This window comes from Schistocerca gregaria, chromosome X, assembly GCF_023897955.1.
Source record: "Schistocerca gregaria isolate iqSchGreg1 chromosome X, iqSchGreg1.2, whole genome shotgun sequence".
NCBI lineage: Eukaryota > Metazoa > Arthropoda > Insecta > Orthoptera > Acrididae > Schistocerca > Schistocerca gregaria.
Genome location: NC_064931.1, coordinates 183160924 through 183179117, shown reverse-complemented (window position 1 = coordinate 183179117; position 18194 = coordinate 183160924).

Sequence of the window (18194 nt, the reverse complement as noted above, 5' to 3'; positions counted from 1 at the left end):
CACTTCTACGCGCTCAGTACGGAACCGCGGGACTGCTACGGTCGAAGGTTCGAATCCTGCCTCGAGCATGGATGTGTGTGATGTCCTTAGGTTAGTTAGGTTTAAGTAGTTCTAAGTTCTAGGGGACTGATGACCACAGATGTTAAGTCCCATAGTGCTCAGAGCCAGCACATTCCAACTTTCCTATTGTTCTAATGTACGGATTTTTATCTGTTGCAGCTCTGAACAAAGATGAGTCCCCATCACCAAGGTATTTAGTATACCTAACACGATACTGTTCCTCAGATCTGGAGAACGTCCTCACAGCTGCATCAGCCTTCATGCCCCCACTTGAGCTACTATAATTTTTAGAGCGTGTTACTGCATGCTTTTCTTGCCACAGTTTCTCACTGTATCCATTGCTGGACATTTTCCTTGTTGCACACGAGTGGCAGTATTTACACGTAATTTCTACTACTAAAACTTTACTTGTGTCAGAACCAATGACAGATGCAACTCCATACAGAGATGTGTGACTCCTTTTCATCCAGGTCTCATCTATACACAGGTCAGTAATATTTGTAGGAGAGCCATTGTGTTGAGTATCTATCCCAGGATCTATTTCTTTTTGGTTTATTTCCACCAATTCCTCCACTGCTTTCGTCATAGAAACTTTGGCAGTATCGCATACAGCATCAGACATTTCTTTATTTACTTTTTGAAATCTTGCACAAGGTGGAGGTGTGTTCAGAAAACTACACAATATATTACCTCCTTCCCTGCCCTGTCCAAGGCATCTCAGAGCATATGGTAACCTAAATTTGCTTTCATAGGTACCAGTGTCAGTTTTTTGGAGAAGGAAAATGAAAATTCATAGCCACAAAAATTACAATTTTTTTTAAATCACGAGCTATTCCCACTCTTCTTTCTTCAACAACAATCATGTATTCCGTATTTTTATAGCTAACACATGAAAATGAAAAATTTATAGCCTGACAGAAAAGCACTAAATTAATAAAGCTGAATCCAGTGGAATCCATACCAACATCATTCACGCACCTGTACAATTCTTGTGTCCCAAGTCTCGATGCTGAAGCTGAGAGCTTATGTTCTTGATTTCGAGCTGGTTCCTCTGTTTTGTTGGTAAACCGATTTCCATCAAACCTCCGTTTCCTAAACACAGTTTTTCCATCACATATTATGCATAAAACTTAACTTCCACGCAAAGGTTTGCGAATTCAACCTTCCACTTACTAATATGTGTTAGTATTGTCAAAACGTAAATAAACGACATGCAAGAAAGTTTTCAGGCAAAGATATAGATGACAACCAGAGATATAGATGCAGCTAAAGATACCGAAAGAAAATAGCCTTCATACTGACAAAAATTCCGTTGAAGCAAGCAGTTTCGCAAATGACGGAAAAGGTGGGAGTGGTCGCCAGTGTAGAGTTAATCAGTTTAACAATTTAAAGGCTTTTTTGAAGCTGCTATCAAGATAAAATTCACACACAATACAGATTAAACTGTGTAGATCAAGAAAATAATATTTTTGAAAAATCGATTTTTTTGACCACAATCCATCCATTACATACCCCCTTAAGGCATAGTAGCGTGCACTTGAGTTTTCAGAGAAATAGATCTGCTATTCCTGAATCTGGGAGAAATTATTTGGAATTCTTTATTATACAGATTAAAACACTTTTATATACATTTTTGTTCTTTATATTGACGGAGAATATGTTGCAGGAATTTTAAAGGTATGTTTCTAATTTTTGAAATGAGAGAAGTTTGTAATTGTTAGAGTCTTCTTATGTTGTGTGCTGTCTTCTTCTCAATAATCAGAGTCCGATTTCAGAAAAAAGATTTTCTTTAAAGTAAAACCAACCTCCATGATTCATAGTAAAGTTTTGAATTTTAATCGTGTGTGCATTGCAACTTACACCACACGAAGCAACAGATTATTTCTAACACAAAAATTTGGTGTAGATTATTTATCTTCACCTGCTGCACCTGACGATTTGTATTTTCTTTCGAGAACGTCAGTACTCCAGACACAAGAACAGCACGCTGAGCAAGAGGCAAGTCACTTTCATTTCAGGGCAGATCTCACCTTGCATTCTTGTGCAAATAGTGTGTAGTCAGGATTGTCAGGTTTCGTGCTAGCAAGAACATTGATTTTCAGTGAACGGTGCTAGTAATTTCAGACAGTTATTTTCTTCCGAGTAGATCAGTAATTTATTTTTGCGGATATTCTTTGTACAACATTGCGCTTCATATCGCGCATCGACAATAATGTGCTTCGCTACTCAGTTTTAGTTACATACACTATGTGATCAAAAGCATCCGGACACCTGGCACAAAATGACTTACAAGGTCGTGGAGCCCTCCATCAGTAATTCAATATGGTGTTGGCCCACCCTTAGCCTTGATGACAGCTTCCACTCTCGCAGCCGGCCGCTGTGGCCAAGCGGTTCTAGGCGCTACAGTCTGGAACCGCGCGACCGCTACGGTCGCAGGTTCGAATCCTACCTCGGGCATGGGTGTGTGTGATGTCCCTAGGTTAGTTAGGTTTAAGTAGTACTAAATTCTAGGGGACTGATGACCTCAGATGTTAAGTTCCATACTGCTCAGAGTCATTTGAACCACTCTCGCCGGCATACGTTCAATCAGGTGCTGGAAGGTTTCCTGAGGAATGGCAGTCCATTCTTCACGGAGTGCTGCACTGAGGAGAGGTATCGATTTCGGTCGGTGAAGCCTGGCAGGAAGTCGGCGTTCCAAAACATCCCAAAGGTGTTCTGTAGGATTCAGGTCAGCACTGTGTGCAGGCCAGTCCACTACATGGATGTTACTGTCGTTTAACCACTCCGCTACAGGTGCTCCATCGTGTTGAATGATGCAATCGTCATCCTCGAATTGCTCTTCAACAGTGGGAAGCAAGAAGGTGCTTAGAACATAAATGTAGGCCTGTGCTGTGATAGTGCACGCAAAAAAACAAGGGCAGCAAGCTGCAAGCCCCCTCCATGAAAAACACGACCATACCGTAACACCGCCGCCTTCGAATTTTACTGTTGGCACTAGACACGCTGGCAGATGACGTTCACCGGGCATTCGCCATACCCATACCCTGCCATCGGATCGCCACATTATTTACCGTGATTCGTCACTCCGCACAACGTTTTTCTACTGTTCAATCGTCCAATGTTTACTTTGCTTACACCAAGCGAGGCGTCGTTTGGCATTTACCGGCGTGATGTGTGGCTTATGACCGGCCTCTCGACCATGATATCCAAGTTTTCTCACCTCCCGCCTAACCGTCATAGTACCTGCAGAGAATACTGATGCAGTTTGGAGTTCCTGTGTGATGGTCTGGATAGACGACTGCCTATTACACGTTAATACCCTCTTCAACTGTCGGCGGTCTGTCAGTCAACAGAGGAGGTCGGCCTGTACGCTCTTGTGCTGTATGTATCCCTTCACACTTCCGCTTCACTATAACATCAGATACAGTGGACTAGGGATGTTTAGGAGTGCGGAAATCTCGGATACGGACTTATGACGCAAGTGACACCCATCCACCAGCCACGTTGGAAGTCCGTGAGTTATGCGGAGCGCCCCATTCTGCTCTCTCACGATGTCTAATGACTACTGAGGTCGCAGATGTGGAGTTCAAATGGTTCGACTGGCTCTGATCACTATGGGACTTAACTTCTGAGGCCATCAGTCCCCTAGAACTTAGAACTACTTAAACCTAACTAACCTAAGGACATCACACACATCCATGCCCGAGGCAGGATTCGAATCTGCGACCGCAGCGGTCGCTCGGTTCCAGACTGTAGCGCCTAGAGCTCGATGTGGAGTACCTGGCAGTAGGTGGCATCACAATGCACCTAGTATGAAAAACGTACGTTTTTGAGCATGATAAAGTACTTTTGATCACATAGTGTAGTTTTCATTGAACACATAATTAGTTTTTCGCTTTCTTTATTTCAAATTTTGCATTTTGTCAAGTTTAAAGTTATAATTCACCATACTGTTCACATGCGCAACACAGGGACAGCGGACAGACAGTTTTCCTCAGCGACTGAATACGTTATTTAAAGTACATGTTACACGAGGAGAAAGTGTTCGAAATCAGTATATTCAGTTTTCTCACAAACAGACAGTATTTTTACAGAAAGCTTTCGAGGTCATTACATGGAACTGCCAGTAGAGGTTACTGGATCTAGGCCACGATTGGGTAACAGCTCCCATATTTAGTGCTACCGCACAGCAGGTCATCCCGGGTCTACTCCAGCAGCACGTGTGACTCTTCAGGCCTAGGAGACAGCAGGTCGTTCACTGTGAACACCAGCCGTCTTCCGCCTTCGTAGGTTGGGCGCCGCATCGTGGTGGACTTCCCACACTGTGAAACAGCCGAGGCGCCTCCCGGTCTATAGCGGAACGGCATCGTCGAATGCACAGGCCGCTGGCGTGAAAGACTCGCTGACGGTTTACATAACGAGGCCGCCAGCGCACGGCGCAGACTCCGCGCCAGCAGCGTGGGGTGTGCAAGCAGCCAATCCAGCAGAACTGTGCAGCCAGCTGGCCACTGTCCTGGTGTACTCCACAGCGCAAATGCTTCAATAAAGCTTGCTCACTTTTAAGTCGTTTTTCTCTGGAGCCTTCCGCGCTCCCTCTCGCCTTTACCACGCGCTCGCACCGTTCTGGCTCATAGTCGCTCCTCCCTGCACTGGGGGCTTTATATTAATGACTCAGATAAATAAATAATACCAACAACAGGAATGAAAGAGTAACGCACTTTTCACCTTTGCTTCTGTATACGACGATCTTCCTTAATTCAGATTTTTCTGTTTCGTAGCCGCGCTGGATTAGCCAAGCGGTCTAAGGCGTTGCAGTCATCATGGGTGTACGTGTTTGTCCTTGCCGGCCGGAGTGGCCGAGCGATTCTAGGCGCTACAGTCTGGAACCTCGCGAGCGCTACGGTCGCAGGTTCGAATCCTGCCTCGGGCATGGATGTGTATGATGTCCTTAGGTTAGTTAGGTTTAAGTAGTTCTAAGGGGACTGATGACCTCAGAAGTTAAGTCTCATATTTCTCAAAGCTATTTGAACCATTTTTTTTGTTTGTCCTTAGGATAATTTAGGTTAAGTAGTGTGTAAGATTAGGGACTGATGACCTTAGCAGTTAAGTCCCATAAGATTTCATACACATTTGAACATTTTTTTCTGTTTCGTAATTATTTCAAAATAAAAACTAATGCAATACGATTTACATGCACATTTTCTTACCTGCAATTGACCCCTGAAAATTGTTTTACGTGTTTTTGGTATAGTTTTTACTAGTGCCTGAGTTGATATCCAGGTGCATGGAGTTGATATGGTGGTAGAAAATTTCAGGTCCTCCAAATGTCTCCCAATAACCAGGAACCTCAGTATTTCTGTCAGTTATTTTTTCTTTTGTTTTCCTATATTTTTTCTTAGTCTCTTATAACAGCTTTAAAGCAAAAGGTACGAGCACATCTTCATCGCCGAGGGATATGAGAACAGGCGATCATGTCTGCTTGTTGGCTTAGATTCAGCTGAAGGTATATGGGTCGTTTAGTCCGTGCGGCGGACTTTTCAGGCGTACCTGAGAAGCCTTTAATATCCTTCAAGAACCTACAGGACAACATATTACGTCGCTTACTGAGAAAAGACTAATGAGCCTGTACTTCTTAACATTTACACTGTCCCATTTCTTGTTAATTAATACTATTACTACACTGTTCCAAATTTTGGATAGTGCTTTTATAGATAGATATTGTCTTAATAATTCTGGAAATTCCTCTTTCAGCCTGTCTTATCCTTATTTTATATTTCTTATCTTTGAACGGTTTATGACAAAAAAATGGCTTTGAGCACTATGGGACATAACAGCTGAGGTCATCAGTCCCCTAGAACTTAGAATTACTTAAACCTAACTAACATAAGGACACCACACACATCCATGTTCGAGGCAGGACTCGAACCTGCGACCGTAGCGGGGTTTACGACTAGTTAACATTGTGTACCAGGTATACTTCTACCGAACTAGGGGCTCTTTTCATAAATCTGAGATCGATTGCACTCACCCGATCTATTCCTCTTCGATTGCTTCCTGTGAAACCTCTTTTGTAAACCGTAATCTAAAATGTTACGTGATAAAAGTTGGTTCTGATGTAACGTAACAGGCACTTTTGTCCGGTATAAAAAATCACTGGAAATTATCCGTCCCTTTTCATATCGATCTTTTTATATGTATTGAATTTACCAACTTTCTTCGTCTAGTTCAACTTTTCATATTTGGTTTCTCCTTCAGAAATTATCTCCAGCTTCACAGACTATTGATAAGGGCGTCAGTATAGTCTTTGCAATCAGCACTGCTGCATAAAAGCCTTCTGTAGACTATTCCATACACTACAGTGTTCAGCCATACATATTCACGCTACTTCTGCTTGCTTTCCAATGCCAACTACCAATCTTCCATTACGTCGTCACTTTGGTCTTTTCTTATCTCTCATCATCCAGCAAAGATTTTCCTTGTTTTATCTAGCACCCACAGGCCTTCCTGTATATCTCTAGCGTCTACATTTCAGTATTAATTACAGTCACAACCACGTGTTTCTCTCCAATCTGACCCCAGATCTATTCTCCTAGTAGTTCCCAGTATGCATCTCTCGACTGTTCGCTGCAGAATTCACAGTTTCTAAATTTTTTCGCGTTAAAGTTTCATGTTTCATTGCCGTAAGTCAGAAAAGGTATTGCACGTTGACCGTAAACTTTTCATTTTGGATACAGTGGAAGGGTAGTTTTGAAAACCCTAGTTAGTCTATCAAAAGGAAAAGAAAAGTATCGTTGTGAACACGGTAGGGCCAATCGGACGCTTCCGATCGCCATGTCATCCATCAGCCAATGGCATCATTTGGAAATGGTATGGAGGGGTATGTGGTCAGCTGGACAGCACACCACTCTCCCGGCGGTTGTCAGGTTAGCGGACCTGGAGCAGCTGCTGCTCTGTCATGTAGCTCCTCAACTGGCATCACGAGGCTGAGTGGACCCTGTTCCAGTCCTGCCGTCAAGGAAACATACAAACAATACTGGGAATCGAACTTGTATCCTCCACGTGGTAGCCATCTACACTGAGGTGACAAAAGTCATGGAATACCTCCTAATATCGTGTCGGACCTCCTTTTACCAGCCGCAGTGCAGCAGTCCAACGTGGGATGGACTCAACAAGTCGTTGGAAGTCCGATGTAGAAATATTGAGCCATAATAGCCCATAACTGGGAAAGTGTTGCCAGTGCAGGATGTTATGCACGAACTGGTCTCTCGATTATGTCCCACAAATGTGCGATGGGAATCATGTCGGGCGATTTGGGTGGCCAAATCATTCGCTCGAATTGTCCAAAATGTTCTTCAAACTAATCGCGAACAAATGTCGCCGTTGACATGGCGCATTGTCATCCATAAAAACTGCATCGTTAATTGGGAACAAATGGTCTCCAAGTTGTCGAACGTAACCATTTCTAGTCAATGATCGGTTCAGTTGGACCAAAGGACCCAATCTATTCCATGTAAACACAACCCATAGAATTATGGAGCCACCACCAGCTTGCACAGCGCCTTGTTGATACAACTTGGGTCGACGGCTCCGTTGGGTCTTCGACACACTCGAACCCTACCATCAGCTCTTACCAACTGAAATCCCAAAATCATCTGACCAGGCCACGGTTTTCCAGTCGTCTAGGGACCAACCGACATGGTCACGAGCGCAGGAGATGCGCTGCAGGCGATGCCATGCTATTAGCAAAGGCACTCGCCTCGGTCGTCTGCTGCCATAGCCGATTAACGCCAAACTTCGTTACACTGTTCTAACGGGTACTTTCGTCGTACATCCCACATTGATTTCTGCGGTTATGTCACTCAGTGTTGCTTGTCGGTTAGCAATGACATCCTACGCAAACGCCGCTTCACTCGGTCGTTAAGTGAAGGCCGATCGCCACTGCGTTGATTGTGGTGAGAGGTAGTGCCTGAAATTTGGTACTTACGGCGTACGCTTGACGCTGTGTGTCTCAGAATACTAAATTATCTAAGGATTTCTGAAATGAAATGTCCCATGCATCTGGCACCAACTACCGATCCCCGTTCAAATGCTGCTAATTCCCGTCATGCGGCCGTTATCACATCGGAAACCTTTTGACATGAATTACACGAGTACAAATGACGGTTGCGCCAATGTACTACCCTTTTATACCTTGTGTACGCGATAGTGTCGCCATCTGTATACCTGCACGTCGCTATCTCACGACTTTTGTCACCTCAGTGTATACTGACCATTCGGCTATGGAAGCGGTCATACCAAAGGACTACAGGCAGTTTTTAATCATCTATTTATTTCCTTCCCTGTCCATACATAGTTGTCTTCAATTGCCGCAAATAAGAACACTCTTCAACTTGGCCTACGACTTCATTATTACGCTATACTTTACAGTGTGTTCATTTTACGTTAGTTTACTATCATTGTTTTGCTTTCAGCCCTACTTTCCAACTTGGTCTATCAAGTTCTTAAACTTGTTGTGGACGTCTATCTATAGTAGAGGTAAACTGTAAATTTTATCAGCAAAACAAATGTGGTTCAGGTACGGTTCGTTAACATGTTTCAATTTCCTAGTTTAAGTTGAAACGTCCCCTTAGAAAAATTATACAAGACTGTGCTTAAACTGACACACAATATTTTTTTAGCGCAACGCAATCTGACTTTCAAAAACCCTACAAAAAATGGCCCTGACTAACAGTAACCTATACGTTTCACAAATCGCTTACCTCACAAAAATCTTGGTTACTCGAACTACTGCAGTAAAGCGAGCACCACTACTGCCAGCTAAATAAAAGATGCAAACTACGGAAGGCACTAACTACTGATTGTTAGCGAATGAAAGATTTTAATAGAGAACAAACAATGTATTTACCTTAATAGTCATAATATATATATCAGTTCATGACATCCATTCTTACAAATTTCAAAACTCCGCCATCTCTCTCCCCACATCCACCACTGCTGGCGGCTCACCTCCAACTGCGCAACGCTACGCGCTGTTAGCATCCAGCTGCCGCTGCCCAACACTACAATGGCAGACAACAATGCAAACCAGCCACAGACTGCACATGGCACAGCCAGTGATTTTCATACAGAGCGCTACGTGGCGGCGGCGTTACCAATAAAAAAACCTAAACATCCTACTTACATAGCCCCCATGCTCCCCACAAAAAAATTACAAATTGTTTTGGGCAGTGGCCAACACAGATTTGAAATTTTTTTTCATAATTACAATAACAAAGAAATGAAATGCACCCACTTATCGATACAATGTTGGTCAAAAGCTAAAATTTGCTCACAGTCCATAAAAACAGTCCTGATCATTTATCAAAGTAAAATTGCAGTTTTTCTCAAAGTCTGAGTAGTAAAAGAAAATGCACATGGAAGTAGTGGATTTCCATGCAGTCTTGAAGAAGTAGTGTTGTCCTTCCAACGGAAAGACAGTGCTGACTCTTGACATGCAGACAGGTAATGGGCCATAACAGAGCAAACCCACAGCAGAGTCAGTCGAAGTTTTAAAGAATATAGGTAGGTAGGTCGTCACAGAGTAGACCCATTGTAGTCCTGTTAGAGATTACGGTATTGGTGGGCCACCAGAGGTGCAGACCCACTGCAGTCCTTGTAGAAATAATGGTATTGGTGGGACATCAAAGGTGTAGCCCACTGTAGTCCTTGTAGAGATGGCCAGCAGCCATCTGTTTGACTGTGCAGGCGCACAATCACCACTGAAGAGTCTTGCGGATAATATAGCAAGTCCATAACCACCACTTGTGCACTCACAAAAATTGTTTTTGAAATGTCCTTAGAATGAGCAATGCTGTTAACCAGTCCCTTACTGAATTATCAACACATGTGCAAACACTAACAGTCCCTACTTCTCACATATTGCCCATATACTATGACCAACAGAAACGTGTGCAGTGAAATGACACTTAATTCGAAGAACTGGTGTCTATACAATTATAAATTTAAAACATAAAAATACAATTACAAAGGCACAAAATACATCATTAAAGAACATAACAGTACAGATAACTTTTGAGTTAAAACAGGCTTTACAAAAGAATAGAAATAAACATGCACATCAGTGTTACAAAACTTATGACATAAGTACATACATAAAGATCAGAATAACTTTTGAAACATAAACTTCACACATGAGCATTAAAACAGATCAGAATTAATAATGTCTAACATCTTTACAAAGTAAATAACATATTATTAATGCAAATTATATTTGAGGATAACAGTATTCCTCATCATAGTTCATGTAGCTGAGTATTTGAAAAATTCTGCAACATAAGTCTTATCAGATAAACATATAAAGACCAGTAGAACATAAATACACAAGGGTACACAAACACATAGTGGGATAACAGAAGGAAAGGACAGGGTTTGTTTTCAGTGTAACATTTGGTACTGCAGTCCAACCCAAAACTTCATTCTGTAGATCTTTCGTCATATCTCAACATTTGTTTCCACCAAAAATATCATATCCAAGCATGCTTTCTGTATTTTGTTCACATCCTCTTTCAAAAATAGTTTTTCTCCACTGTACACTGCTTTTTTTTTGGCCAAATCATTTCTTATAGCTTCTCAATGCATTTCTTCCAATTCATCACAACTCGTTCTCTTTTATAGCCTACCGCATCTTAAGCTAACTTAAAGCTACTGAGCTCAGATGCTAAACTAAGGGACAAGGCAATGCAGCAGCACAAAACAATTAATACAAACAACAATGAAAAAAATTGAAGTTGTCAAAGCAAGCAGCAATATTAAAACTAATATAAGGCAATTCGCAGCAAACAAGAAAAATAAATCCGTAGTAAAACTGGCTTAACAGAGTAATACAAAGTCAAATTCAGTAATATTATGTCTGGTACACAGCAGCAGCAAATGCAATAGCTTATAACTAAACATGACAAAGCTCAAGCAGAAAAAATATTACAGTAAAGACAACAATGCAGAAAAGGGAAATGTCTATTCACAAATTAATATCTATGTCATTAAAGTGGTGCACCACAAGAAGTTATTCTACCATAAAAATTATCAAGTACTTGAAAAGAAAATTATGTATGCAGTTCCTGTGAAGTGAAGTCTTTTTGTGCTCCTTCGTTTTTTTAAGTACATCATAAAGTTATTATTTACTGGATCTGTAGGCATAAAATATCTATATTAGTACATCCATTAAATTTTATTGTAGCCAATGCAGCAGTGCAGCTAGAAACTAGATATTAAACAAAATAGGCAAAGCAAGGCGTGAAACGTCATTCGCTAGCCGTAAGTCATTTCATAATGCAGTAAACAATCTTCCAACCAGCAAGACAATAGACATGAAATGTTTCTCATCATTTCATTTCAGTAAATATCATAAATTAAGAACTATACACTGTAATCATGTTTTCAAGATTGAGGGTGTCGTATTTACGATGCTTTCTACAAAGGAATGTCAATAGAGAGGATAATGGCCTCTTTTTTTTTCTCCACCTGTGCCTCTGACAGGCACATACTAATGGCTTTTTTCAGGTGGCTGTCGCCCAGCTGGGTGCCCACGACGCATTACGTGCAGGTGGTCACTTAACTGTCTTACCGAAATATTTACGACACCAGTTTCCGCTACAGTGGCAGTCTCATATAAAAAATTTCACAGGTCAAGAATTTGCGTTATTCATCTGTAGAAACAAAATCCTATTGATATAACAGTGTCCAAAAAATTTTCGTCGGCATTGTAAAACATTCACGCATTTACATACATTTCATAACTCTTAAAGTACGATACTAGGTTTACAACAACCTTTTTCACAAACCAGAGTCCCTAACCACTACTCATTATTCCTTACTTTATTACACATATACATATTCGTAGACACTTCTTCAATATTTCATCATAATAAATACATAGCATAATCAAATTCCTCATATAGCATCAGCTTATTGATCATAAACATACCGCAACAGCGTAATACACATCGTCATCATAACATCATAAAACCTCAGTCAAATCTCAAAATCGTCATAGCTTCCTCCAATAATTTCAAAACCTAAAAAAAAATTCTCTGCTCATGTCAAAAGTGTCATCTGCCCCAAACGTACTTTAAAAATCATGATCCCATACCAAATACATCATTCAAAGCTCTCATAGTATCACAATGGTTCCGAGAAAATATGAACATTTCACAAAGTACAGACAAAATACAATTTCATAAGTGTGAAGTTATCCAACCGCGTAATTACGTAAACATCTGTCACTGATGTAGTAAAATAAATATTTGTCTCTCTCAGTTAAATGATCAGATAGCTGTGTGATTCTGTGTTAGAGAAATATGGTACCAATGTGTAAAGTTGTATAAGCAAATACCATATTAGCTAGGGCTCCTTGTGCTTGCCACACACATGGTACACAAAGTAGGCGTGTACCCCCCTGAGGATTAATGAATAATAGCCTCAGGTGTTACAGATCACAGCAATGGAATGAAATGTATCACGGAAAACCTTTGTATCATTGTACTTCAAATATCTTTAAAAATAAATGTTTTAAGTATAAAATTAATCACTCAAATACGTGTACTGTAGCGCTAAACTGTGCGTCTTGTTGTAAGATAATCTCTGTGGAAGGGTCGTAGTTATAGTCCTCCGAAAGCTAAGTTCTGCAGAAGTCAATGTACTTACCTCATGATAAACAAAAGTGAAATGCTTTGCGTATAGATATGTTAGTTATTACGCTTATTGCCGTGATGATGAAAGTACTGTGCTGTAACGTATTGTTGTGCTACAGAAAAGGCTGTCTCATTGTAGCTATACCACAAAAGATACTACTAAAACATGTTTTACTTTCCAGAATAATTCAGAAAAACTGTGCAGATATAAAACAGATACACCGCAAAAGAACCATTGTAAATTGGCACTCATTAGTAGCGTCATGATAAAATCGTTTAGTTGTCACATAAACTAACCACTGTGTCATCTGGTATCTCACAGAAACTACTTTAAATCCAGAATGTATTTTCAAGTAAACCAAAATGTTGCATTAAAATCTTATTAGCAGTATATGTTCTAAGTATGTAAGCCTTATAGTCGTTACATAATCGTGCAATTAACAAGCAAGAATGTACACACACAGTAACACTGTGTCGTCTGTTCACAATGACAATGCATTCGTAATTTTTGTTTAAATAAGTTCTCTTGGTTCTTGATTGGATATTAACTTCAAACATTGTTGCATGTTAACAGATTCTAAGTCTGACAAAGCGTACTAGAAAAGTGAAGTGAAAAGTTTTATGACAAAGACTAAGTTAAACAGCAGATTATCATTCAATAAACGGTTTTACATGTGAAATGTGGTGTAAACCTTCAACTGAAAAGCAATTATCATGTTTTATACGTCGGTAAGGAATGCTAAATCTTTTCTCAAGGTTAGCGTCTATGTTATTTTTCTCTGAGCCAGCTGGCGCAGGTGGCTGCCTGCGGTGCGAGTCATTGTCTGCCTCTTTGCTGGGGCGCGTCGTTATTAGGATTAGGAGACCTAACTTCTACAATTTCACCTTGCTGAGAAGTCCCTGCCCTGTTTCAAGCTCGCCAGTTCTGATGGAATTCAGGACTGTCGTTTTGTCGGTAGTTTCTGTAATTTCTTTCTTGTCGGTTAAGTGGTGGAGAATTTCTCCCTGAATCGTAACTGCGCGCTGCACTGTTGTGTCTGAAGTTATTCTGTCTCCCATGATAGTAATTGTTTTGGCTCCCATAATGTCTGTTTCTACGATTGTCTCTGTTATAATCATTACTGCGGAGAGGTGATCTTTCCCTGTAATTACTACTCTGCCAACGGTTGTCATATGGGTGGTGTCTGTTTTGGTCACGATTTGTGTTGTGAGAATAGCCTTGTCGTGTCCAGTTATTATTTCTTTCAACGCGGAATTGTGATGGATGTGACCTGCAATTGTTGTGTTCCTGTTTTCGCGTTCCGCGATTGTCAGCGTCAATTTCTAATTCTTGTAACAGTCCCTGAAAAGCTTCAGTGTCATCTTTGCAACGTCCTGCCAAAATAATATCTCGTAAATGTTCAGGTAGTTTAATTAAGCAAATGCGGATGAGTTCTGAGGGGCTGTATGGGTTTGAAAGGTGCTGATTCTTGTGCAACACGTTTTCAAAATATTTCACAAGACTGGAAAATTCAGATCGTTCGAAGTGTTTCATCATTATGATGCCATGTTTTACTCGGTCATGTGTAGCTTGAGACCAATATGCTGAGAGGAAGGCATGATAAAATTCTCCTTCACTGTGACAATCGTGAATGACCGATCGCATTCTTACAGCTGGTTCATTCTCCAAGTAGCCACACATAAATTCTAATCTGTGCTCTAATGACCAGTTGGGAGGAAAACAATGAGAGAATTGATGAAGCCACGCTTGTGGAGGAATGTCGTTGCCAGAATTCTTAAATGTTTTGAATTTACGTGTAGTAATGAACAGCTTATAATTAAAATCATCATGTCGGCGAGTCGCATGTCGTTCATTGTTACATCGTTTCGGCGGTTCCATCTTAAAATTCAGTGTACCTTGCCAATTTCTTTCATGATTTCCGAAATGTCCTGTGTTATTATTTTGTGGTTGTTCTGTATTTCTATGTCCCTCTTCCCGTGTTGGAGCGCGAGTGTCCTCTGAAATACGTAATTCTTGTATTACCTGTGTCAGCTGATCTTGCACTTCTCGGATTTCTCTTTGGTGTTGTGTATTAATTTGATTCTGATTTTGTTTGAATTTCCTAATTTGTTCGCACTCTTCTGTATCATTCAGATCATCATCTACCTTTGTAGATAAGTTAATGAACTGCTCTGAAAGTTCGGTTACTTTCTCCGATAGTGAACACATTTCCTCAGTGTGTTTTTCTGAACCAAGTTTCAGAGTGTCCATTTGTGTTGAAATTGAATCTACTGTGTCCTTTAAGTTTTCCTGAGTTCTTGCAAGTTGCGTAACCGAATCGGTGGATGCAACTGAGTCCATTTTAGCTTGCAAGGTGTCGTGATTTTCACGAACAATAGTTTGCAGTTCTTTTATGGCTGCTTCGTGATTCTGTAAAGCATTTTCATGCCGCGAAAAAGTAGGTTGAAAATGCTCACAAATTTGTGTTTTTACCTCATTACAGATTTTTTGTCATTTCGATTCAATGTTATGTAACTCAGTAGTTAAATCTTCACGTGTTTGTTCAAGTGTGGTGTCTAACTTTTGAAGCTTTTGCTGTGTTTGTCTCTGATTTTGTTCCATTGTGTCTAACTGTTGCTGTGTTTATCTCTGGTGTTGTTCCATTGTGTCCAACATTTGAAGATTTTGTTCCATTGTGTCTAACTTTTGAAACTTTTGCTGCGTTTATCTCTGATTTTGTTCCATTGTGTCTAACTTTTGAAGATTTTGTCCCATTTGTTACTGATTTTCTTCAAGCGTTGGCCGAGTGGTTCTAGGTGTTACAGTCTGAAACCGCGCGACCGCTACGGTCGCAGGTTCGAGTGCTGCCTCGGGCATGGGTCTGTGTGATGTCCTTAGGTTAGTTAGGTTTAAGTAGTTCTAAGTTCTAGGGGACTGATGACCTCAGAAGTTAAGTCCCATAGTGCTCAGAGCCAATTGAACCATTTGACTCCTCTAGCCTACACAGTTATCACCAAGTTTAATTGAAGCTTTAGCCTCGACTTACGTATATTCAGTAAACTAACATGAACAAAATCAAGGCATTTTGTCAAACCAGGGTCTGCTCCGTTGCAGAGTAGATGTCATCTTCTCTACCTCGGCCAATTCTCTAGCGGTTCTCCTTTTCAGATGTGTCACACGATTTTTGTCTACTTATATCGTCATATTTTGGAAGCGTATTAGTTCTAGCAATTTATTACCCGTGTTGCCACTTTATTGTGTGAACTATACCACTTTTTAAAATACTTTTCAAGATGAGCATGTAATGGGCCACTCAATATGACGACAACCGTACCTTAGCACTGATGCTGCAACACTGCAGTGAGTGTGTACCTGCCTGCATCTATGCATGCTGCGGGCTACACGAACAATAAAGACCTCACCCTATTTCGTAGTGATGGATGCATACGTGTTAGAAGTCAGCTTGGTGGTCACACTCTAGCAGCGTACACCGTTGAGTGGCATACTGGACAAATGGAAGTGTAATAATTTTAGACGCAGTTGTATACAAAATGTGATGTCTGTTACTATGTCTTGAAGTAAATTTTGAACAGCAAACGCTGAAACAGGGGGATTACAGCCAGATATACTGCTCCTCTATTCCACATGTCGGGGAGGACAGTCCACTCCCACATGTACCGAGGAATTTGCGGTTCCTTTGGGAATGATGTGGACCACCGTTTTCCTGACCAGCACTTTAGTCTGACATATCATCTACTGAATATGTATGAGGTATGTACAAAATTGTCGTCGTCTTTTCGTCATGCCAAATGAGAGTGAAACTCGAGCTTTCGACGATAACCTCCATTGCCTACGTCAGTAGCAGCTGATTGTTGTAACTGCTGCTGTGATGGCTTGATATAGATAGATCTCTAATGGGTCAACTTGTGTCATCTTGACGTAATGTTGCCAAGATCATGTCGACGTCTGGCGATACTAATGGAGCACCCTCTTCCATTGGAACGTAAACAACGCCCCGAGAAGATAAAAGGTGCTGCTGCACCCGGTTAAGGACTGTCTTGGCCTCAAGGGAATTTACAACATCCCTTTCCAATACAGAACCAACTTTGTTAGTTAACGCATCGTTTCAGAACGCAGTATAAAACATCAACAGCTTAATAAAAATCATGACTTACGAAAACCAGCGGCTGCTGAGCACAGCTTCAAAAATAAATGGGAAGTTATGTTTGATGTTAAAAATACCTTGTCCCATTCGTCAACCAACTTGGACCCTAGCAACAAAGAGGAATTACGTTTCTCAGCATGCGAAATAAGCCCACCAGACAAGAAATAAATTCCCCCCCCCCCCTCTCTCCTCCCGCCTCCCTACCAGAACCAGAAGACCCATTTTGCTTATCACCGCCTCTAGTCTTTATACCTCCAGCCTTGATAATGATCTTATTTCGGTAAACAAGAGAATCCACAAGCTGCTTGAGGTATGCTACGATCCAGCTGAAGCCAATCATTGATGATTAGATCCCACAGAGTTACCAAAGGGCGAGAATGTTGATTGCTACTGTTCACCTCCTGTTCCAAATAGTCTCAGACATTCTCTATGGAATCGATAACTGCTGATACAGCGGGCCAGTTGAAATGCGATAGAGTACCTGAACGTTCTTCACATTAGAAACGTATGTGTTCGTCCCTGTGAACATCTTGGAAGATGGTAGTGTCCATAGCATACTCATCATGAATATGTTGAGGAGACTAGCTGTTGTGGTCGAGCGGTTCTAGGCGCTTCAGTCTGGAACCTCGCGACCGCTACGGTCGCAGGTTCGAGTCCTGCCTCGGGCATGGATGTGTGTGATGTCCTTAGGTTAGTTAGGTTTAAGTACTTCTAAGTTCTAGGGGACTGATGACCTCAGATGTTAAGTCCCATAGTGCTCAGAGCCATTTGAACCATTTTTTTGATGTCGAGGAAAGTGCAGCACCTTGTCATCGGCAATGTCGAAGTAAACGTCCTGGTTCATGTTAATTGTAATCTGAAAGAGTAGGTCCAAGCCAGGATAAGAACCTCCCCTTTCCCCCTCTCTTTCTCCCCCCCTCTCCCTCCCTTCCCAAACTCATAGAACCACTTCCAGCATGAACTAAACCCTCCATACGGGATGGACTGAACACCTGATTGAGGTCGTCAATGCACTCGACGGCTTGTGCCATTTGAAAAGAGGTAAAATGTCGAAGCTTTGGACCACGCTCCACGACTCTAGTCAGCTAATGTCCATAAACCGCGCAGCTTTATATGCCGCTGTGAGCAACGGCCTTTTGCAATGTAACCGACTCTGTCTGTTGCATGCAGTTTCCTCGACAATGTCCACTCTGAAACTGGTTAAAATAGAAATGGTTCCTGTTGGTTTTGAAACCGACTGCCACTGAAAAGGCATGACACTCGTGTCAGCCGCTTTTAGTCAAGATCATATTACGACCAA